At 45.4% G+C, this 23,259-nt stretch overlaps 1 protein-coding gene and 1 long non-coding RNA gene across 3 annotated transcripts in view; both read left to right on the plus strand.

Moving 5' to 3' along the window:
- The window catches only part of LOC143733204 (protein NLRC3-like), a 261,767-nt gene that overhangs the window by 145,870 nt on the left and 92,638 nt on the right, over window positions 1-23,259 (plus strand). The window lies entirely within an intron of this gene.
- LOC143733392 (uncharacterized) lies at window positions 2,481-3,649 on the plus strand. Its single transcript, XR_013201340.1, has 4 exons — window positions 2,481-2,733; window positions 3,072-3,188; window positions 3,337-3,473; window positions 3,587-3,649. It is a non-coding gene; the product is annotated as an uncharacterized LOC143733392 (long non-coding RNA).

Consider the following 23,259-nt stretch of genomic DNA (forward strand, 5'->3'; position numbering starts at 1 on the left):
CATTAAGGTTTTCATTTATTAAATTCAGATAATATTCACTTTTTGTACTTTTTATTAGTCTTGTGCATTTGTTTCTTAAAACCCTATAATTTAACCAACATTTATCATTATTATTTCTTTTTGCTTTGATCCATGCTTCATTCCGTTCTCTAATAGCTGTTGCAATAGAGTCATTAAACCACGGATTATCTCTGCCCCTTACCCTATATCTTCTAATAGGGGCATGTTTGTCAACTATGGATAATACGTTTTTTTAAAATAGTTCCAGGCCAGCTCAACCTCATCTATATCACATACTGAGTTTAAATCACTCTGATAGATTTCATGAAGGAAAGCTTGTTTATTAAAATGTTTGTAATTTCGTTTAAATATAAACCGTGGCTTGGTTTTAGTTAATTTGCAGGTTCTAACACAGACAACCATACAGTGATCACTGACATCATTACAGAAAACTCCAGTAGCCGAGTAGGCTACTTATGTGAAGCATTAGTCAGAATGACGTCAATCAATGTGGACTTGTCCATTCGTTTTGGATTTAGACGTGTAGGTGACTGTATTAGTTGCGTCAAACGTAACGCATCACATAGGTCTCTTAGCGCCGATAAAGTCGATAGCCAGTCCCAGTTCAGGTCTCCTAGGACAATATACTCGTTGGACAGTTTATGCAAAAACTCAGACAGTAGGGTAGTTGCTCCAGCTACAGCCGAAGGTGGGCGGTAGCATCCTACCACAGTTAAATAAGCGCCATTTGGGAGATTTAATTTGATGGCACATAATTCTAAGAATTTTGGCTTTGTTATTGTTTCAATGGAACAACATTCCAATGATGCCTTAGCATATATGGCTACTCCCCCTCATTTACCCACACGATCCGTCCTAAAGAGATTGTACCCATCAATGTGAATCATATTGTTCGTGATTGATGGTTTGAGCCATGTCTCTGACAAGACAATTATGTCACTTTCTGTCAGTTTAGCACACAGACGAATAGCATCGATTTTATTAATCAGGCTGCGCACGTTGACGTGAATGAAACGCAAGCCACTACTATCTTTCAAATCGCCAGGGCTCAAAAGCTCAATCAGTTCTGGGCCTGGGTTGGGGTGGATGTTACCTGATAGGAACAGGAGTAGTATAATCCAAAAGCCTGCCGATCTTTTCGGGCGAGCGTTGTCGACTCCATGGTCACGCCTGCAGGAGATGGACTGGAACTGCCGTATTTCTGCCCAACTAAGAAGATCATACTTGTGCAGGGTCTCAGTAGAATAGTCAGAAAAGACAGACAAAGGCATGTGGATTGATGTAAAGCCACCAATATCAGAAAACAGCATAGTTGCAGATTTTCGGGGAGTATAATCTGGGAAAATACAAATGATCCATCGCCAGATCCAGATCCCATAGTGTCCACAGTTGATGAGCTCAGCACATAAGCGAGCAGCAGGTAAACCGGTAGCTTCATGTTGTTGATGTAGCCAGACCAGCTCGTTTCGTTGTTAAAATGGGCTAAATTATTGTTCAATGTTTATCATCACCAAGGTGTTAGCACAATTCTGAGACCCAGGATGAAATTTCTAGAAATTTATTCCGAATCAGGTAACCCGTTAAGCTAATAAAACACTATACAGACACAAATAAACTATGCAGACAAACGGAAAAACACTGGCGCCGCCATCTTGGATTAATAAAAGGGGACTTTCTGGTGGGGGATAAAGTCTGCCTTATCAAAAACATTATCCAAAATGATAATAGTGTGTACGCTATTTACACTGAATTTTCCCGGCAGTCTCCCTTCTATACCTACCCCTTCAACTCCGACAGAATGAACATATTTGTTGTAAATAATGCATCTGACGAGCTGAAGTCGGTTGAGGTGTCAGCGCTGCGACAGAAATGTGTTGCTTTGCCATACAGGGATGCCATACCCCTTCTCCGCTAAATGAAAAAAACAAAGAAAAAAATAAACAAATCAGTTCTCAATCAATCAATCAGTTTAAACAATCAGTTCAAGTTAAAAACTCTAATAATATAGTTGACTTCTGACTATGACTTCCATTACTCTGGATGAAATTTGTGAAGTGTTTCACAAAGTTGGTATTTTTCCATACACATCCATAATTTACGTGTTTTTTTTTTAAATATGAGATGACATATTATCCCTCAAAATACCAGGGGAAATTTTATGCTGAATTTAACGTGCAATACATGTCCCACCTTTTTCAATACCATGGACTGTACATAGTCCACTAAATTATTAGCATTATGCAATGGTTTTTTTGAGATTATGAAACAACACCCCAACACATTCTGCCAAAAAATTGCAATAGTACCCTACTTTACGGTTGTGCTAAAGTCCTACCTAACAATTATGACCTGTACATTTTCCTTCCTTATACTTCTTCCCACCTTGTGGCACCATTCAAGTTAACTTTCAGCCCATCTTACTTGCATATTTCTATACACTGTACACTTGTGCATGCGTTAGTCCATGTTATTTCTTTTTTAATGATTAATAAATACCCCTTTTCTTTCTTTCTACATTAAGGATGCCTTTTCATCTAATTGAATTTCAAGCGAGCGAGGACATTGCTGTTGTGCCAGTTGACTGGTATGATGACGGGATGGTGTACTGGCCCAGCTTTAAGAGCACTGAACGTGTGAAAAGGGCCGCTGCTAACGAGGAGAAGCATGAGCCAAACTGGCCAAGATATGATGTTAAGGTCGTCAGAACTTGTGGTATGCCAATTCATAAAATTCTTGTTTAAAAATAATTTCATGGTTGCTTCTCCTTCTACTTGAAATAACGTATTATTTCTATGTTCTGAAAATGCACATGAAATTATCTTTGCCTTGCATTGTTTAAAATATTCCATTTATATCTACTGATGCTATTCTTGGCCAGGACTCTCTTGTAAGAGATATTTTGTGTTCTCAATGAGACCAACCTTGTTAAATAAAGATGATAATAATAATAATTATTATAACCATCATCATCATCATCAATAATAGTAATATTCTCTGCAGCTCTACAGCTAGTTTGAAACTCATGTTCATTTTAACATATTCAACTTTAGACAACTACAAAGACGCCATTAGGCTTATGACTCAATATGAGACCGGCTGCAACACCTCTGAGCTACAGTCGGAGGCAGAGCAGGAGGGTGAGCTTCAAAAAGATTCAAGAAGCCAGTGTAAGTGTGTTCTGTCTTGTTTTTGTTATGTTTCTACAGTAATAGGAAGGTTGTTTCCAGTAGCATTCAAAAATAGACCAGAGATGCTTGTACCATATCTATATTAGGCAATTTTGGGATTGCAATAACCATAATGGTTACTTAACAGCCATTGTTTTGGGGACTCTGATGAGAGTGAAGAAGAGCCAGAAAAGGGTGGCTTTGCATCTCTGAGGATGCCACGACCTTCCAACTTATCTGGTATATCAGTTGAAGCCTCAATGCCAAGCCAATTGCACCGGCAGAGTAAGGAATAATCTCTTAACATTGAAATAACAAATCATAATATTAATATCAGAGATATGGTTAACATTCTTAGTGCTAAATATATTCCCCTCTCCTTGTATCCATTCCTTCAGCTCCACCATCTCGCCGAGTGCCGGGCAGCAGAGTAAATACTCAACCTGGAGAAAACTGTCTAGGTAAATGTCACGGATCACAGAGGAACAGAGGTTTTAAGTCTCTCTCTTTCTTTCCCTCTCTTGCAGGTGGCGTGGCGATGGCTGGTACGGATGGGTTGATCCAAGATGAGTGAAGCGACGGTAAGTAGAAGGTAAGTGATCGGGAAGTCTGTGAGCCATGGAATGACGAGACCAGACAAGTGACTGCAGTGAAGGTGAGTGTTTTATAGTCCATATGGTTGATGGGACACAGGTGACGGTGATTAGTACTCAGGGGATAATGAACGGGGAAAAGTCTGGTTGGGTGAAAGGGAACGAGTGGGCGGAGATGGTGATCTGGATGATGTAACCCTGACAGTACCCCCCCCCTCCCGAGGCGGCTCTTGACGCCTGAGACGGGCGCTGCCGGCGGCGAGGTCGACCACGACCCCTGGGAGCCGGACGATCCGGATGATCACTGTGGAACTGGGTGAGTAGCGTTGGATCCAAGATGTCATCTCGCAGGACCCAGGAACGTTCCTCTGGTCCGTAGTCCTCCCAGTCCACCAGGTACTCCAGCCGAGGACCTCGCCGCCGAGAATCCATGATAGAGCGGACTCGATAAATGGGCTCCTCTTCAACGGGAACGGGAGGAGGTACGTCAGTGGGAAGGTTATCTGAGGGAACAGGGGTGACAGGGTCAGTGAAGGGTTTAAGTAAGGAAACATGGAATGAAGGAGCAATCCTGAAATGAGGGGGAAGATTGAGCCTGTAGGTCACTTCGTTCAACTGCCTCTGGATGGTGAATGGTCCGATGAATCGAGGACTCAGCTTACGTTAAGGTAGACGGAGACGGATGTCTCGAGTCGACAACCACACCTTTTGACCTGGCTGATACTGAGGGGTGTCGAGTCGGTGACGGTCCGCTTGTTCCTTGTGTCTCCGTACTGCCTGCTGTAGATGCACATGAGCTGAGTCCCATACCCCCTCGCTCTGATGGAACCAGAAGTCGACAGCTGGAACCTCTGAGGGCTCACCCGACCAAGGAAAGAGTGGAGGCTGGTAACCAAGGATACACTGGAAGGGGGTGAGCCCGGTGGTGTTCTGCCGCAGAGAGTTTTGGGCATACTCAGCCCATGGGAGGTAACGGTTCCAGCTGTCCTGGTACTGATGGCAGTACGTCCGCAGGTAACGTCCAATCTCCTGAATCTTCCGCTCAGTCTGGCCGTTAGTCTGCGGATGGTAGCCTGAGGAAAGGCTGATGGTGACCCCGAGGAGTTTGAAGAAGGCTTGCCATACTCTTGAGATGAACTGAGGTCCCCGATCCGAGACGATATCCTCTGGGAGGCCGAAGTTCCTAAAGACGTTGTGGAATAGAGCTTCAGCTGCTTGTAACGCAGTGGGAAGACCAGGTAAGGGAATCAGCTTACAACCTTTAGAGAACCTGTCCACAACAACGAATACGCAGGTAAAGCCTTCTGAATTGGGTAGATCAGTCATGAAATCGACACTAATGTGTGACCATGGTCGCCTGGGAAGAGGTAACGGCACGAGCTTGCCTTCTGGGACTCTCCTCGGGGTGTTGGTGATGGCACAGACTGAACAACCACGGATGAACCTGGAGACATCTCTGGAGATGGACGGCCACCAGTACCGTTGACTGAGGAGCGAGAGGGTACGCTTGCTACCCGGATTTCCAGAGCCCGGAAGGGAGTGAGCGGAGTCCAGAAGGGGAGTACGTAGATGTGGAGGTACGAAAATACGCCCTTCTGGACCTCCCGGCGGAGCGGGTTGACGTGTCAGTTCCTGGGCGATCTGTTGGTCAACCTCCCAGACGATTGGACTGAGGATTACGGCTGGAGGGAGGATAGGTTCGGGATGAAGATCTTCAACAGAGGTGTGATGGAGTCGTGAAAGTGCATCAGCCTTGCAATTCTTACTCCCGGGACGATATGACACCACAAAGTTGAAGCGTGTGAAGAATAGAGCCCAGCGGGCTTGTCTAGGGTTCAGTCTTTTAGCCTCCCTTAAGTACTCCAAGTTGCGATGATCGGTGATTACTGTGAATTGATGGTTAGCTCCCTCCAGCCAGTGCCTCCACTCCTCAAGGGCCAGTTTGATGGCCAGCAGCTCTCGGTTACCGACGTCATAGTTCCGCTCCGCCGGGGCTAATTTCTTGGAGAAGAAGGCGCATGGAAGGAGTTTGGGTGGCTCACCCTGCCGCTGAGAGAGAACTGCTCCTACTCCAGTAGATGAGGCATCTACATCTACCACAAACGGAAGGTCCGGGTTTGGATGAATGAGGATGGGAGCAGTGATGAAAGTTTCCTTTAAACGCTGGAAGGCCTGTACTGCGGAGGGAGATAGGGACAGAGACTTGGGCCGTCCCTTGAGGGAAGAAGTGAGGGGAGCACTGATATGACTGTAGTTCCGGATGAATCGTCTATAGAAGTTCGCGAACCCCAGGAATCGTTGCAGTTCCTTTACGGAGGAGGGTTGTGGCCAGTTCTGGATAGTTTCCACCTTCCTCTGGTCCATTTGGATGCCCTGTTGGTTGATGACATAACCCAGGAAGTGAACGGTAGAGGTGTGAAATTCGCACTTCTCCAGCTTCAGATATAACCTGTGTGCTCTCAGCTTCTCGAGGACCTGGATGACATGTTGATGGTGCTCAGACATAGAAGAAGAGTATATGAGTATATCATCAATGTAGACGATTACAAAACGGTTGAGGAACTCTCGAAGGACTTCATTCATATGACCTTGGAAGACGGCAGGAGCGTTGGACAGTCCGAAAGGCATGACCTGATACTCGTAGTGGCCCGAGGGGGTCCCAAAGGCAGTTTTCCACTCATCTCCATGCCGGATTCGGATCAGATTATACGCACTTCTAAGGTCCAGTTTGGAGAAAATGCGTGCACCACGCAGCTGTTCCAGGGCGGCAGGTACCAGAGGAAGGGGATAGCTGAATTTGACAGTCTGAGAGTTAAGATGACGGTAATCGATACAGGGCCGCAAGCCTCCGTCCTTTTTGGCCACAAAGAAGAAGCTCGAAGCGGCAGGGGAGGTAGATGGTCGAATAAACTGCTGATGTAAAGCTTCCTTCACATACTCCTCCATGGCCTTCTGTTCCGGGATGGACAGAGGATATATACGACCTTTGCGAAGGGTGGCTCCGGGTAGCAAGTCGATGGCGCAGTCCCATGGCCGGTGTGGAGGTAGTTTGGTTGCCAGTTCCTTACTGAATACGTCCTGGAACGCCTGGTACTCCACTGGGATTTCGCCTTGAACTTGGACTTCAGGGCTTTCCACCGAAGTAGAACAGACAGGAACTCTAGTTTCCCCCGCGGGTGACTTGGAACGGGACGAAGAATGAACCTTCTGGATGGAACTGAGGCAGGATCTATGGCAATCTTCTCCCCAACGGAGTACCTCTCCAGTTCCCCAGTGGAGTACCAGCTGATGTTGTACTAACCAAGGACGTCCCAGGATGATATCCGCGGTGGACTCCTCCAGCACCATAAGAGAAATTTCCTCAGAGTGTAAACAGCCGATACGAAGAGTTAGAGTGGGTGGAGTCTACTTCCATTGGAACTGGTGCTGGAGGAGTGACTGAAGGCACCGGAGGCGGAGAACTTAGAGTGGGTACAAACCTATCACAAGCGGTGAGACGCTGGGCTGTACGGATTGTCTGCTGGATCAGATTCTCTAACCCCATGCTGTCCTCATACACCACCAACAGCTGGCAGACGTTGGAATTCAAACCATGACGAAAGGCGGTGATCAGGGCGGTTTCATTCCAGCCGCTAGCTGCGGCTAGTGTGCGGAACTGAAGCGTATACGAACTCACTGAAGAATTTCCTTGACGGAGGTTATAGAGTTGGGCGTGAATGGACAGTTCTGATATTGTTTGCCCAAAAACCTCTTTAAAGTGCTGTTTAAAACTTGAGAAGGATTTGACCACCGGGGCATCTGAATCCCACAATGACTGTGCCCATCGAAGTGCTTGACCAGATAACAGTGAGATAATGAAAGCCACCCGGGCGGTATCACTACGGAACTGATGCTCATTCATGGAGATATACAAGGATACCTGGAGAAGAAACCCACTGCAGTTCTCCGCCTCACCAGAGTAGGGCGCTGGCCGGGCCATGGGACTCGCAGAGGCAGTGAACGAAGCAGCGGGAGGTTGCGGAAGTGGAGGTGGTGGAAAGAGTGCCGCGGCGACCGGAGGATTAGCCGCTGAGGAATCCTCTTCTAAATCCGACTGATTCTGCATAATTACTCCTTTCTGTGGTCTGGTCTTCTGTCACGGATCACAGAGGAATCAGACAAGATGGTAAGTTATCAGTGTTTATTTTGCAGAAGGATTGCGGTCGGAGATAACAGGTGAGAAGAAGTAACATAGAAAGTTCAATGAAGCTTAGCTGTGGTTTTAAGTCTCTCTCTTTCTTTCCCTCTCTTGCAGGTGGCGTGGCGATGGCTGGTACGGATGGGTTGATACAAGATGAGTGAAGCGACGGTAAGTAGAAGGTAAGTGATCGGGAAGTCTGTGAGCCATGGAATGACGAGACCAGACAAGTGACTGCAGTGAAGGTGAGTGTTTTATAGTCCATATGGTTGATGGGACACAGGTGACGGTGATTAGTACTCAGGGGATAATGAACGGGGAAAAGTCTGGTTGGGTGAAAGGGAACGAGTGGGCGGAGATGGGGATCTGGATGATGTAACCCTGACAGTAAACACTGTTCTCCGAAATAATATTGAATACAGTGGCCCCATCTATATTAACACAGCAATGGTCACTCTGTTTCAAATCAATAGCCTGCATCTGCATTACCATCTCAGATTTGCGATGATGTGTAACACATTTACAAGTGATGAATAGTTTACACTTTAGATTAGGGGATGCAGAAAGTGTTGTACCGTATTTTCCGGACTATAAGTCGCTCCGGAGTTTAAGTCGCATCAGCCCAAAAATGCGTCATGACGAGGAAAAAAACATATATAAGTCGCACTGGACTATAAGTCGCATTTATTTAGAAATTTATTTAACAAAATCCAAGACCAAGAAAAAGTTATTTAAACAGACTTGAATTCATTAAAACAGAAGGCATTTAAGTTATTCAGCTACACACAATAGCACAAAGAACAACAGGCTGAATATGTGTCCGGTAACTTATGTTGTTAACGTAGCACATCAACAGTTAGCTACACAATAGCGTAAAGAACATACCTGAGAGGCTGAATAAGATAAAATTAAATAAAATAACATAACAAGACAGCGAGTCCAACAGTTATCGGTAAAGCAATTTCGCCAAGCTCCCGCCATCTTATTCCACATCACTGAACCCGTTGAATTCTTCATCCTCCGTGTCGCTTCTGAACAACTCCGCTATTTCCGGAGGAAGATGAAGCGCCGTCTCCTCTTCTGCGGGGCTGTCCCTCCCACAGGTGACGCAAGACTGCCTTAAAGCTCCGGTTCACCGAGATGTCGAGTGGGTGGAGTACTTTGGTTAAGCCTCCAGGGATGATGACAGGTATGGAATTGCAAGTTTTTATTTTATCTTTGAATTGTGGCGTTATGTGCGCTCGCATACTGTCCATCACAAGCAGGGCTTTGCGTGTTTTAAAGAAGCCATCAGGACGCTTAGTGTAGCACTTTGTAAGCCAAATGTTCATCATTTCTTGATTCATCCACCCTTTCTCATTCACGGCCACGACAACTGTGGGGGGAAATTCGTCTTTGGGCATGGTTTTCCGTTTGAAAATGACCATCGGTTGTAATTTCGATCCATCTCCACAACATGCCAGCACCACTGTGAAGAGTGATTTCTCATGACCAGTTGTCACTATATCACACTTTTCTGCCCTTTCTCTGCGACACTTCGGCCCATGGGGATGTCAAATGTGAGGGGGACCTCGTCCATGTTGATTATATGATCCGGTGACACGTCGTGTTCAGTTACCTGCTTTTCAACAAACTCACGGAAACTGTCGATCTTAGCTTGGAAGTCTGCTGGCAGTTTCTGACACAACGTTGTCCATGCCCTGATAGAGAGGCGGTTGCGTTGCATGAAGCGGTAACACCAAGAAGGTCCGCCTTCAAAGTCACTTATATTCATCTCCTTAGCAACTACCAGGGCGTGGAGACGCAACTGCACCGTTGACAAGCCTCTCCCGGCAGCGCGTTGTTCAAGCACCCATCTGTGGACTCGTTCCTCCAGCTCTGGCCATCTTGCTTTCAGCCCGCGATTAGCTTTCTTTGTTTTCTTCATTTCAGTTAGAGTAACCTCTGCTTTTCGCCAGTCCCTCACAAGTTTCTCATTCACTCCAAACTTTCTTTCTGCTGCTCGATTACCGTTTTCGGCTGCATATTTTATTACCTGCAGTTTGTAATCTGCAGAATATGATTTTCTTTTTGGGGGCATTTTGTTTGAATTTTATTGGATGTTCAGTCTAATATTTCAGTTAATATCAGTTGTTTTCAGTTAATTTTTTCAGCGGTAAAACTAGCTGTAGTCTAGAGCGCATAGAGCGCTCTCTCGTGGCTGTAGACGGTAATGTCACCCCCAATTTCGGCAAATGATGCATTCACGTCATACCACAAATACATCAAAAACTCGCAAATAATAATCTGGGGCCGTCAGCGATCCTGTGACGAGTAAATCTTGGTAATTTTGATATATAAGTCGCACCTGACTATAAGTCGCAGGACCAGCCAAGGTATGAAAAAAAGTGCGACTTATAGTCCGGAAAATACGGTGAGTGATTTATTCATGCCTTTAAACATCGTGTTAAAGGAGACATATCATGCTTTTAAATCGTTCCTTTTTACATATGAATCATACATTTGTGGTCTATATAAAGCGGAACTGCAATCAGGGGCGTCATGCAAGCCAAAATTCTGGGGGGGCACAATCAGAGGCAATTGTTTTCTGACGGTTAGACTAGGCTAGCTATCGATAACGTTACACTGACACAACTTAAGTTAATGCTCTGAATTCGCAGCTAATATCAAATCCATAACTTTTTGATCAAGTTAAAATTTCCAGGTCAACCACAAATAATCCCACTATCTTTTAATATCATCCGATAACTAATTCAATGCCGATTTGTTGCTTTGCCCACTTACCACTTCAAGACCATCTGTAAAACATTTCCAGCTCAACGTGCGAGACGAGTGAGTTGCTTGAACATACACAGCAAAGATTCTAGAGCGTTGTTTGATATACACAGACACCATATTAGGAAAAAGGGGCGGGCTGATGCTGACCGATTTATTACACATCCAGAAGAATCAGGCATGTGATTGGCTAAGGACAAAAAAGCAGGAAAATATACCGATTTTGTTGTTTTATTAACATTAAATAGATAGTTCTCCCAAAAATTTTAATTGTCATCATTTACTCTCTCAAGTTGTTTTAAACCTGAATAAGTTTCTTTCTTCTGTTGAAGTTATTTGGAAGAATGTGGGTAACCAAACAGTTGATGTACCCCGGTGATTTCCATAGTATATTTTTTTGCTATAGAAGTCAATGGGGACCAGCAACCGTCTGGTTACCCACATTCTTCAAAATATCTTCTTTTGTGTTCAGCACAAGAAATAAATTAATATAGGTTTGGAACAACATTACAGTGAATAAATGATGACAGAATTTTTATTTTTGGGTGAACGATCCCTTTAAGGACAAGCGGCTGCATGTTTATTATTTGGGCGACTGTCTCTTTAAGACCTGTACGCGACGCCTCTATACACGCATTTGACAAACAGATTTCTCTCAATTTCCTTGGTTTACTTTCAGTTTAGACATGACCAACTTTCCTTATGTATTTGTGTGTAACCTTGTGTGTATTTGAGAGTATTAGCGAAATAAGACTCGAAAGATAACTTAGTCCAGTAACCAGGCGCTGTTAGACAGGCTTTTTTAGTGCATGTGCGCGTCGGGTGTTTGCGCTCAGTATATCGCATGTTAGAACAGCGCATCAGCAGTGAATGACATGTTTAACTGGCATGGCTTTAAAGCACATGCAAATAATTAACTTTTGTGAACTCACTGAACTGATGTGTCTCGTTCCTCTGCGTTAACATTTGATGTGAGTATTTGTCGCGTTGTACACTAATGCTGTTGAGACGGAGGCGCCAGAACTGCAACTGATAGAATGCACGATATACATATTTCTACAAAAGCAGTCAGCTTGTTTGGAGCAAGGATCATAGCGCAAATTTGAACTATATCGATATATGCGATATGGTCTAATTCCATATCACATTTAAAAATATATAGATATATTTTTTATATCGATGTATCGGCCAGCCCTACTGGTGGCCTAACGGCGATGTTCTTGTCAACTGACAACGATACCACTGTAGCGCGAGAGCGACTGAGGTAAGAAATTGAGCAGGTGAACAAACTGAACGCAAATACGTCCTTGATACTTGGAAAGGAAGGAAAAAATCTGTACGCACGTCAGCCTGTTATGTCCTCATATCCTCTCCTTTTCACTCCGGCAGACCCCCCCTTTATTTTTTTATAGATCTGCATGATTCACGTAGGTCACATTTTCAGGTCGGAAAATCCGGATTAATCCGGAAAAAACACATACCTGAGAATACATTTGAGTCGTTATAGGCTCTGGTAATTATGGAGCATAATAGGAATAAAGTTGTGACAAAAAAATTATCAGGGAGGAAAAATCTGAGGGGGCACGTGCCCCCCATTCACTTTGAATGGGCATGACGCCACTGACTGCAATGCTTGGGTCTGAATTCCTCATTATTATAGCTCCACAGGCCCCTTTTCTACCCCTTTTCTGATGTGCGTCTGAGAGCAACTCGTTTTGGTGCGGTCTCTTTAAATGCAAATGAGACACTTCATACCCCGCCCCCTCTCCAGCTCGCAGAGGTGACACTCGTTTCAACTCCACCCCGTTCAGCACTTTCTGTAGTTTGATAGCAGAGATACGATTATCTAGCGGCAAAGAAACTTTTTATTCACACGTTATTAATGTACAGGTACTTTTAAAAAAATAAATAAATTACAAAGCAGCTGATATTGTAACGTTCTATTGCCTTTCACTTCTTGTCAATATACGTTCTTTGGCTCGACTAACAACACCAGGGGAGACGCGCTTGATTCCTGCCAGGTCCACAGGGAGAGCGGCGCGGCCACAGGAATTTTGGGCGCTGCGGCATATTAAATATATTACAAATAGTTTTTCCGCGTGAGAAATACAATGCGTGACAAAAGACCGAAATGAGGGACTGTCAGCCTCAATGCGCGACACTTGAGAGCCCTGTCTTTTTCCCGATCCAAACTTCAGTCCTGATGAAAAATGGCGCATGTAACACTGAATATCCACTTTCACTTCATTCTGAAAAAAAAAAAAAAAATCCATTCACTCAGCAATAATTCCACACTGTGAACTTTGTGTGGAGACATGTGAAAATATGTGAGAACGACGGTAATAGAAACTTATGTTAGATATGTGTTGGATAGAAAAATAGTCACCCAAACAAAGCAGAACAGGGACAGACGTCTTTACATCCCAGAGCCTTTTTTATTGTTATTTAATTTATTCTTGAAGATGATAACCCATCGGAATAGGATTATCATTATACATTATTTTGTTCATCACTAGTGCCTGTTATATCCACAACAGCACATTGGAAAAAAATGGTTTTCTGGTTGGAAAAATGGTAAAACAGTTTCCTGTTTTGTGTTATAGCGCCACTAAAAATATTTGCAGAAGCTCTTCCAATCTGGGGATAGACTTACATTTCTAGTGTTATATATGTTTCCAAAATTGCACACATGCATTAAAACATACTAATGCACTTTAAATATATTTGAATGACTATCTTAATAGGGCATGAGGAATTATGCATGTGATAATATAAGGTCTAATATATCCTTGATTCTTTTCCAAAGAAGACTAGTCAGTAAATATCCCTGTACACCAGATAAAGCAGACACTTTGTTTTTCCACTTTGTTTTAAACATTACAGTGTATTTTAAATTTTCATAATACAGGTTTGTTTTAAATATCAATTGATTATATTTTTTAGATTGAATGTGAGTTGCACAGGCATAATTTCCTATGGAGACAGGGGGGACATGTACCCCAACTTTTCAAAATCCCGTTTGTGTCCCCCCCACTTTCAAGTTTGTTTGTTCTGATTTTTTTAACCGCACGCCGTCATCGCCACGGAGGAGCAGGAGATACTGTGGCCTGTGCCCATGCGCGCGTCCGCGTCCAGGTACGTCGCGTCCACACTGTTGTGATATATAACTACAGGTTGTGGGAGTCGCGCAACGGTGATGTCAGTGGGGGGCGCCTCGGGGAGCGCAAATAAAGACATGTGACTGTGTTATGCTCAAGTAGCGTAGCTGTAGCAATAAAGGTCAGTTAATAAAACAGTTCATTCCCAGCAAGACCACACGGTTCCTCTTTCATTTAAAAGCATCGACACATGACATGGTGTCAGAAGTGGCCGACTTCACGCTCTGAAAATAAGACATGGCGAAGCTCGGACCTCCGGAATCTTTTGACTTCACGCGGGCGGCGGAATGGCCGATGTGGCGCCGACGTTTCGACCGCTTTCGGGTGGCGTCAAAGTTGGACAAAGATAGTGGTGAAGTGCAAGTAAACACACTTCTCTACGCAATGGGGAGAGAGGCGGAAGCGATTTATGATTCCTTTGTGTACGATGACGGCGGAGAGGATGACGAGGAAGAGGAAAGAGGTAGACCGGAGTTGGACTATGACACGGTGATAGTCAAATTCTCTGATCATTTTGTGTCCAAGAGAAACATGATCCATGAAAGAGCATGTTTTCACAAGAGAGCACAAAAGCCCGGTGAGTCAGTAGAGGCTTTTGTGAGAAGTTTATACGAACTGGCACAGTACTGTGTGTTTGGGCACACTATAGATGAGCAAATCAGGGACAGAATAGTTATTGGTATATATGACAACGATCTATCACAGAAGTTACAGTTCGAGCCGGAACTCTCTCTTGAACGAGCTATTCAAATAGCGTGCCAGAACGAACAAATAAAGCAACAGAATGTGAGCCTGCGCTCGGAGTGTGCAGTAGACGCCATGAGACAGGGGAGGCGGCCGTTCCATGGCAGATGGAGCAGCAACGATGGACAATGGCACACAGTGAGTCAAAGAATCATCCTAACTTAACATCCTAACAAAGAATCATCCTAACTATCAACAGCAACAGGATTGCTTCGACTCCACCGACTGGGATATCTTTAGAGGACAGGAGGTATTGACACCAGGCTCTCTGAATGAATTCACTGAATCAGTTTTGGATTACATCAACTTCTGTGTGGATGCCGTTACAACTTCGAAGCAGGTCCGTGTAGCTCCAAACCAAAAACCATGGATGACACCAAAATTAAAAACATTAACTAACGCCAGGGATATAGCTTATAGATCTGGGGACACTGAGGCATACAGTACAGCCAGGGCAGCTCTTAGAAAGGGCATCAGATATGCCAAATTAGCATACAAGAACCGCGTTGAGGCCCACTTCTACAACTCCTCAAACCCCCGGCAGGTCTGGGAGGGCATTAGGGAAATCACAGACTACAAGGGAGTGTCATCTATCCCTGTCAACAGTTGTGCCACCTCAGTTGAAGAGTTTAACATCTTTTATGCCCGCTTTGACAGAGATAACAAAGACTCTGTGTTGCCCCCTCTCCCCCCTAATGACGCTGCCCTAGTCTTGTGTCCTCATGATGTCAGACTTTGCCTACGCAACATCAATCCAAGGAAAGCAGCAGGACCAGATGGAGTACAGGGTCGGGTGCTTAAAGACTGTGCAGCCGAGCTAACAACGGTCTTCACTACCATCTTTAATCTGTCGCTGGCGACCTCATGGTTCCCTGCATGCTTGAAATCGGCCATAATAGTTCCAGTCCCCAAACAGTCTAATGTCACAAGCCTGAACGACTACAGGCCAGTGGCACTCACCCCCATCATCGCAAAATGTTTTGAGAGACTGGTCATCACATATATAAAATCTGCCATACCGCCCTCACTAGATCAATACCAGTTTGCATACAGGAAGAACAGGTCAACAGAGGATGCCATAGCTATTGTGTTACACACTTTGCTAGAACATCTTGAGCACAAGAACACATATGCAAGGCTTCTCTTTGTCGATTTTAGTTCAGCATTTAACACAATCTTGCCAAATAAACTACGCAACAAACTACATGGACTTGGACTAGGCAACTCATTATGTAACTGGATACTGGACTTTCTAACAAACCGCACACAATATGTCAGAGTGGGCAAGCACACATCCTCCACCCTGATTATTAACACCGGGGCTCCCCAGGGTTGTGTGCTCAGCCCACTTCTCTTCACACTTTTCACACACGACTGCAGTTCTTTCTCCCCTTCCAACTATGTAATAAAATTTGCCGACGACACAACAGTGCTCGGCCTCATCGCCGGGAATAACGAGACTGCATACAGGCGAGAGGTCCAACTGCTGGCGGCATGGTGCAGCAGCAACAACTTGACCCTCAACACAAAGAAAACCAAAGAGATCATCGTGGATTTCCGCAAGACTGGACAGTCAAACCATTCTCCACTCCTCATTGGAAATGAGGTGGTGGAGAGGGTCTCTAGTTTTAAGTTTTTAGGTGTGACTGTGACGGAGGATCTGACGTGGGGGAAAACCATCGCCTCTGCCACAGCGAAGGCCCAACAGCGCCTCTTTTTCCTCAGGAAGCTGAAGTGGCCAAAACTGCCACAGAGACTCATGATCAACTTTTACCACTGTGCAGTAGAGAGTGTGTTGACCTACGGGTTATTGGTGTGGTTTGCGGCCTGCACCAGCTCAGAGAAAGAGGCCCTACACAGAGTGGTGAGAGCCGCAGGAAAGATCACTGGGGTCACTCTCCCAGACATCCCAACTGTGTACACCTCCCGCTGCATGAACCGAGTGAAGAACATCCTCCAGGACCATCTACATCCAGCACATCACCTCTTCCAACTACTGCCTTCGGGGAGAAGATATAGGTCCATCAGGGCCAAAACCAGCAGGTTAGCCAACAGTCTCTACCCCCATGCAGTTAGGCTGCTTAATGAGAAGTCTACCCTCCCACTCCCCATTGGACATCCCTCTGTGACATAATGTTTCTGTCCGCACACCTCACTACCTGTGATTTGGACTTTGCATTGCTGCAAAAACACTCCAACAGCCCTACCTTTACTAGATTTATTAATTGCATTATGTACTTTACTGGACATAGCACTTTAATTTTTTATGTATGTATTGTATTTATGGGGGGTTAAAATTAGGTACAAAGTCATGGGTAATTTAATTTAATTTATGAGGACACATACTCATAAGGTAAATGGGTGAACAACTTAAAACTATATGCCTGTCTGTCTGTTTTTTGCTCTAACAACTTTTCGTTGTTCTGTAACAATGACAAAAAATAAATAAACTGAAAACTGAAACTGAAACTGTCCCCGCTGTAACAGACAACATGGTAAAATACATCATTGCCCAGCCAAGAATAAAAAGTGCAGAAGGTGTAATATAATTGGACATTGAGGCAGCTTGTCAGACGAGGATGCTGAAAGAGGTGGTTCAATGCCTAGCAGCACCACTAACACAGATGAGATGTTTTTCCTTGGAGAAGTTACTGAACATGTGTCAGACATAATGGATCAACCTGATTCAGAAAATAAATGGCTCGTTGACTTACCTGTTAATGGCAGCACTGTGAAATTCAAAATATACTGCCAATGCAATGTCATTTTATTATATATATGAAGTGTTCAGATGCAAAAGCCTCATAGTGCCATCTGAAAATTTCTTCTAGAATGATCATTTTTATCAAGCTCGTATATTTCAGTTCATTAATTTCAAATAAATGTTAATGAAAATTAACTGTTAATTGTCATTTAAGTGAAATTACTGAACTTAAATATACGAGCTTGATAAAAATGATCATTCTAGAAGAAAATTTCAGATGGCACTTAGAGGCTTTTGCATCTGAACTCTTTATATATATATATATATATATATATATATATATATATATATATAGGCCTATGTCTGTATTAAAAAAAAAAGATTGATAAACACTTATTTGGAATGGAATTAAATAACAAGTACTTTGGGTGTCTTGTTCATTATATTTATTATCATATAAAAGCAACAGAACTTAAATTACATCCATTTTATTAGCAACACTGTGCCCGAGCGTGAATCCCGCGATATCCATAATTGATCTCGCAGGTGTCAGATCCACTGCGAGAAGCGAGAACTGTCCGGCTTGCCTGCGCTCTTTTCAATCCTCCTCTCACTGCAGCCGCTACTCTCGACTACATTTAAAGCGAGGCAAGGCACATCTCAAACAAGCCTATTCACAGACAGCGCGTCAGAATCCAGTTCTCTTTCACGCTTGAATAATAACACACACATTTATGCCAAAATGTCCGTTTTGTCAATTGTATCCTCACAAGAACAGTGTTAAATGAGTTGAATAAAATCTTAAATGAAAGTCAAGAGTAAATGAGAAAATTAAATGCATAAGATCCTGTCATCAAAATATACTGCCTTGAATAACTGATTCAAGATGGCGCCACGGATGGCTGCCTCGGTGTGGAGCTCTCCAGCTATTGTGTTGTTTTTGTTCGTTTGTTCTGCGTTTAGTCATTCTTATCAGTTTCACCAAAGACGAACTACTGGACATTAGGAAACACACACCAGAAACCTTTTCTACAGTTTTTGATTATTCGGACGTTTTGCTGGACATTCTCGTCGGAGGGGTAGCGGTGTTGTTCAAACGGGTGTTCAGACGCAAATGAGGAAAGCGAGCCGGCGCGCTGGTTAAACTCCGCTAGCGCAGCCTGCGCACTGCACTCCCCAGTATTCATCTCGCGAATCTCCGATCCCTTCCTAACAAAACGGATGAACTTCTCCTCACCCACACTAACAAGGATTTTTTAAACTCTGCTGCTTTGTGCTTCACTGAAACCTGGCTGAGTGAAGCCATACCGGACAACGCAATACATCTGCCGGGCTTCCAGCTGTTCCGAGCGGATCGCATCGCGGAGCTAACGGGGAAAACGAGAGGTGGTGGATTGTGTTCCCTTTCAAGGGAACTCGAGCTGCGTTGAGACGCGGTGGGAACGCTCTGCGTGATTGCGTCGTGAAGCACGTGTATAATCAGTCCAATGGAAGAGCGAGACGTCATAGGCGGTGACGTCATAGACCAGGAAGCTATAAAGCACACCAGAAAACAGACCGCGACAGCTTCTGTTGCCTTCAGCAAGCGATCTGTCTATTCTGTCCTTGTCATATTTATTGTTGTCTGTCAAGTTGCAATATATATATATATTATGGCAAAAGAGAGCAAGCAGCTTTTGTGTTGTTCCCTGCCCACGTTATATCACGGGTGGGGACACACACATCAGCTTTTTGTTACTATTTGGGAGTGGAGCATGCCACAGTCAGTTCTCGAGGGGGCTGACTGTGAGCATTGCGAGAAACTGTCCGTGAGGACGCTCCGCTCCCGCCGGGCGTTCTTCGAGGAGGACGGTTCGGTTCGCGCTCCCCGCGCGGGTCCCGCTGTTGCCGATGCACGGCGGCGACTCGCATTTTGGGGTTCGCAAACGGATCTGACAGCGGGGGTTGGGACGGGCTCTGCCCTATCTCAGCTTTCACCTGCCAGATCCAGTTCTGGCGATTTCCAGTTCCGAGGAATTGGTATCGTTAGTGTTTTGTTTAGAAAAAGAGAACAAAACAAATAAAGATATTAAGAAAAGGCAGATGTTTGAGTTTTCAATAAATGAATAAATAAGTCAGCTCATAACTCTGTTGAATAAAGAGGAGCTTTAAAAGGAGGTTTATCTAGTGTTGTTGCTAGTTAAATATTTTCTGGCCAGCTGAACTTTATGAGAGTGAAAATAAGGAGTTTATTAGATGAAATAAATCTAAAAACAGAAAAACTCTGTATCTCAGCCTCCTCGTCGGGGACTGCCGTTTTTCCCTATCTCCACACCACACTGAGGTGTCAAGATCGTGGAATAAGTCGGTTTCTATTTTATGTGTTTAATGCCCTACGTCTAACTATAGTAATGCTATGGGTATTAAGTATCATGGTATGACAGTGCCTCGGGTTAAAGAGACGCTTGCTAGCTTTCTCTCTCCCGAGTCGGCGTCATAATTTTTAACCCCGACGTTACCCACCAGCCATCTAAAAAAAAAAAATGAATGTGAGGTTGTCAGCACTGACGCTATTCGAGAATTGCGTCGTGCAAAAACAGATAAACTATACTGGGGAGGGACGGTTTCGAGAAATCGTTTCTCCTCTGCGTCCTCTGGGTGGCGACTCTCTGAGGAGGGTCGCACACGGCCAGTTCGGTTGTTTTCCTGCTGGTAACTAAGAATAAACCGTTCAGCGGTGTTCCAGAGGTTTCTTCCTCACCAATCTATGTTCCTGAGACTGCTGGGCGGAGCAGTCTCAGTCTACTAAGCTCCTCGCAGCACAGCGAGCATCGCCATTTGGGCTCCTCCACAATCAAAGGGGACTTGGGTGGCGGTAGCAGTCTAGCCAGTTAGAGATATGCAAGATCTGAGGACTATTTTATCTCTAAAAAAGCTTGGACAATAGGAAGCCCTGATGACGAGGCTATCAGGCTTCTAAAGGGTGGTCCCCTCCGGGGTAGGGATGGTTTTTGAGAAAATCGTTTCTCCTCGGCGCCCTCTGGGGTGCGACTCTCTGAGGAGGGTCGCAGCGCTGCCAGTTCGGTTTTCCTGCTGGTTCGCCGTTCAGGACACCAAGCTGTCAGTGTCCCCAAACGATCCTCCGAGGGGGGTCGTAGAGCAGTCAGTTCGGTTTCCCTGCCGGTTCGCCGTTTCAGGGTGCCGAGGTGCCTGCTTTTTCCAATGATCCTCCGAGGAGGGTCATTGGAACTAAGTTATTTAAAGGGAGGCAAGATCTGAGAACTGTCATCTCTAATAAAGCTTCTGAGGGCTCCTCCGGGGCAGGGACGGTTTTGAGAAATCGTTTCTCCTCTGCGCCCTCTGGGGTGCGACTCTCTGAGGAGGGTCGCAGCGCTGCCAGTTCGGTTGTTCCCTGCCGGTTCGCCGTTCAGGGCACCGAGGTGTCAGCGTCCCCATACGATCCTCCGAGGAGGGTCGTAGAACGGTCAGTTCGGTTGTTCCCTGCCGGTTCGCCGCTTCAGGGCACCGTACTGACTGTTCAACCAAATCCAGAGGCCAGTCTTGAGAGACTGGTTCCCCTAGTAGAATTTCTGGCAGCGTGGAAACTACTGCCACATATTTCTCGGTGGGTCCTGCACACTATAGAAAAGGGTTCAGAATTCGGTTCTTGTCCGCCCAGATTTCTAGGGGTCCTCCCCACTGTGGTGGACCCCGAGCAGGCTTTGGTTATGGAGCAGGAAGTACTGACACTTCTGCAAAAGGAGCTGTAGAAGGGGTTCCTCCTCCCGGCAGACAGTCAGGGTTTTACTGCCATTACTTCATTGTTCCGAAAGAGGATGAGGGGTTGCGTCCTACTCTAGACCTGCGTCAATTAAACAGCATATTATGCTTACGCTAAATATGATTGTGTCACAGATTCAGTCCGAGGACTGGTTTGTCACAATAGAGTTAAAGGACGCTTACTTATCTATCCATCCTCATCACAGGAGGTTCCTGAGGTTTGCTTTCAGGGGCGAAGCATACCAGTATCGGGTTCTTCCATTCGGCCTAGGTTATCACCCCACACCTTTTACAATATGCGTGGATGCAGCTCTGGCTCCTCTGAGATTCCAGGGCATTCGCTTATTAAATTATATCGACGATTGGTTGATTTTTAGCTCAGTCCGAGCTTTTGGCAGTTCAACATCGAGATGTCGTTCTGTCCCACATAAGGAGGTTGGGGTTGTGGCTCAACACCAAAAGGAGTGTACTCCTCCCAGCTTGAGGACCACTTTCTAGGTGTATTATGGGATTCGACAACAATGCAAGCACGTCTGTCTCCTGCACGTATTTCTGCGATTCTCACAGCCGTAAAGAATGTAAAACTAGGTCAGTCACTCACTGCAAACAGTCTCTGAGACTGTTGGGGCTCATGGTAGTTGCGTCTAACGTAGTTACTTTTGGCCTTCTGTACATGAGACCCCTGCAGTGGTGGCTCGGGACCAAGGGGTTTTCTCCGAGGGGAAATCCGTTTTTCGCATGATCAAGGTCACGCGGCTATGCCTTCGTGCCTCGGTCATGTGGAAGAAACCTTGGTTCCTTGCCCAGGGCCCAGTGCTGGGTGCTTCTTGTCGACGCGTCACGCTATCGACGGATGCTTCCCTCACAGGATGGGGGGCGGTCATGAGTGGCCGCTCGGTGAACGGTCTTTGGCTGGGGCTCATGGCAGTTGCGTCCAACGTAGTTACTTTTGGCCTTCTGTACATGAGACCCCTGCAGTGGTGGCTCGGGACCAAGGGGTTTTCTCCGAGGGGAAATCCGTTTTCGCATGATCAAGGTCACGCGGCTATGCCTTCGTGCCTCGGTCATGTGGAAGAACCTTTGTTCCTCGCCCAGGCCCAGTGTTGGGGGCTTCTTGTCGACGCATAATGCTATCGACGGATGTTTCCCTCACAAGTCGGGGGCAATCATGAGTGGTTGGTCGGCGAAGGGTCCGGACAACACACTGATGGTCTCGTATATCAGAGCAGATATCCTGTTGAGGCAGGGGCTGTGGCCCGGGGAATGGAGACTTCACCCCGAGGTGGTGGAGCTTCTTAGGGAGAACTTCGGTCAAACTACAAGTCGACCTTTCGCATTGCTTGTACAATGCATTGCCCTTGTGTTTCTCCCTCACGCATCCAGCTCCGCTTGGACTGGATGTAATGTAATAGGTGTGGTTGCCACTACACCTATACGCTTTTCCCGATATCTTTGCTCCTGGGAGCTCTGGAGTTGTGGATACTGTGGGCTCGGCCTCTGAGGGGGCCCAGCTCATAGATTCAGGTTTCTCGACCGAGGTCGTGGAGACCATACTCCAGTCTAGAGCTCCCTCCACGAGAAGACTAATATGCTGTTCTCTGCCTGGTGTAGAGAACGCCTTCTGAATCTCGTTTCTGCCCTTTTTGGTACAGTACTTGATTTCTGTAATGAATGTTTCTTTGCTGGGCTATCTCTGAGGAGAGATCCCTAATTTCGTCTTCTCCGTGGCCTGCATGTACTTGGATTTGCACCTGGTTGGTGGTAGTATTTCTTCACCCCAGATCGGGTTGTATTTCTAGGTCCCTACTAAATGTGCGGTCATTTGTGCTCCAGGCCTTCTGTCCTCCACCTTTAATACCCCAGATCAGGAAAATCTTAAATCTGTTATGCCCTGTCCGGGCTTTGGATGCTTAGGTCCACAGAGCTGCTCAGTGGCGTTTATCAGAACAATTATTTGTCTGCTTCGGGTAACCTAAGATAGGTTGCCCTGCATCTAAACAGATAATGAGCAAGTGGGTAGTTGAGGCTATCTCACTTGCTTATGAAGCGGCCGGACAGCGTTCACCTGTGGCTGTTCAGGCCCATTCTACTAGGAGTATGGCTGCCTCTAGGCTTTAATTTCGGGTGTTTCCCTTCAGGATATTTGTAATGCGGCAGGCTG

Source organism: Siphateles boraxobius, unplaced genomic scaffold, assembly GCF_051911475.1.
Source record: "Siphateles boraxobius isolate OS27281-9 unplaced genomic scaffold, OSU_SipBor_1 125, whole genome shotgun sequence".
Lineage (NCBI taxonomy): Eukaryota > Metazoa > Chordata > Actinopteri > Cypriniformes > Leuciscidae > Siphateles > Siphateles boraxobius.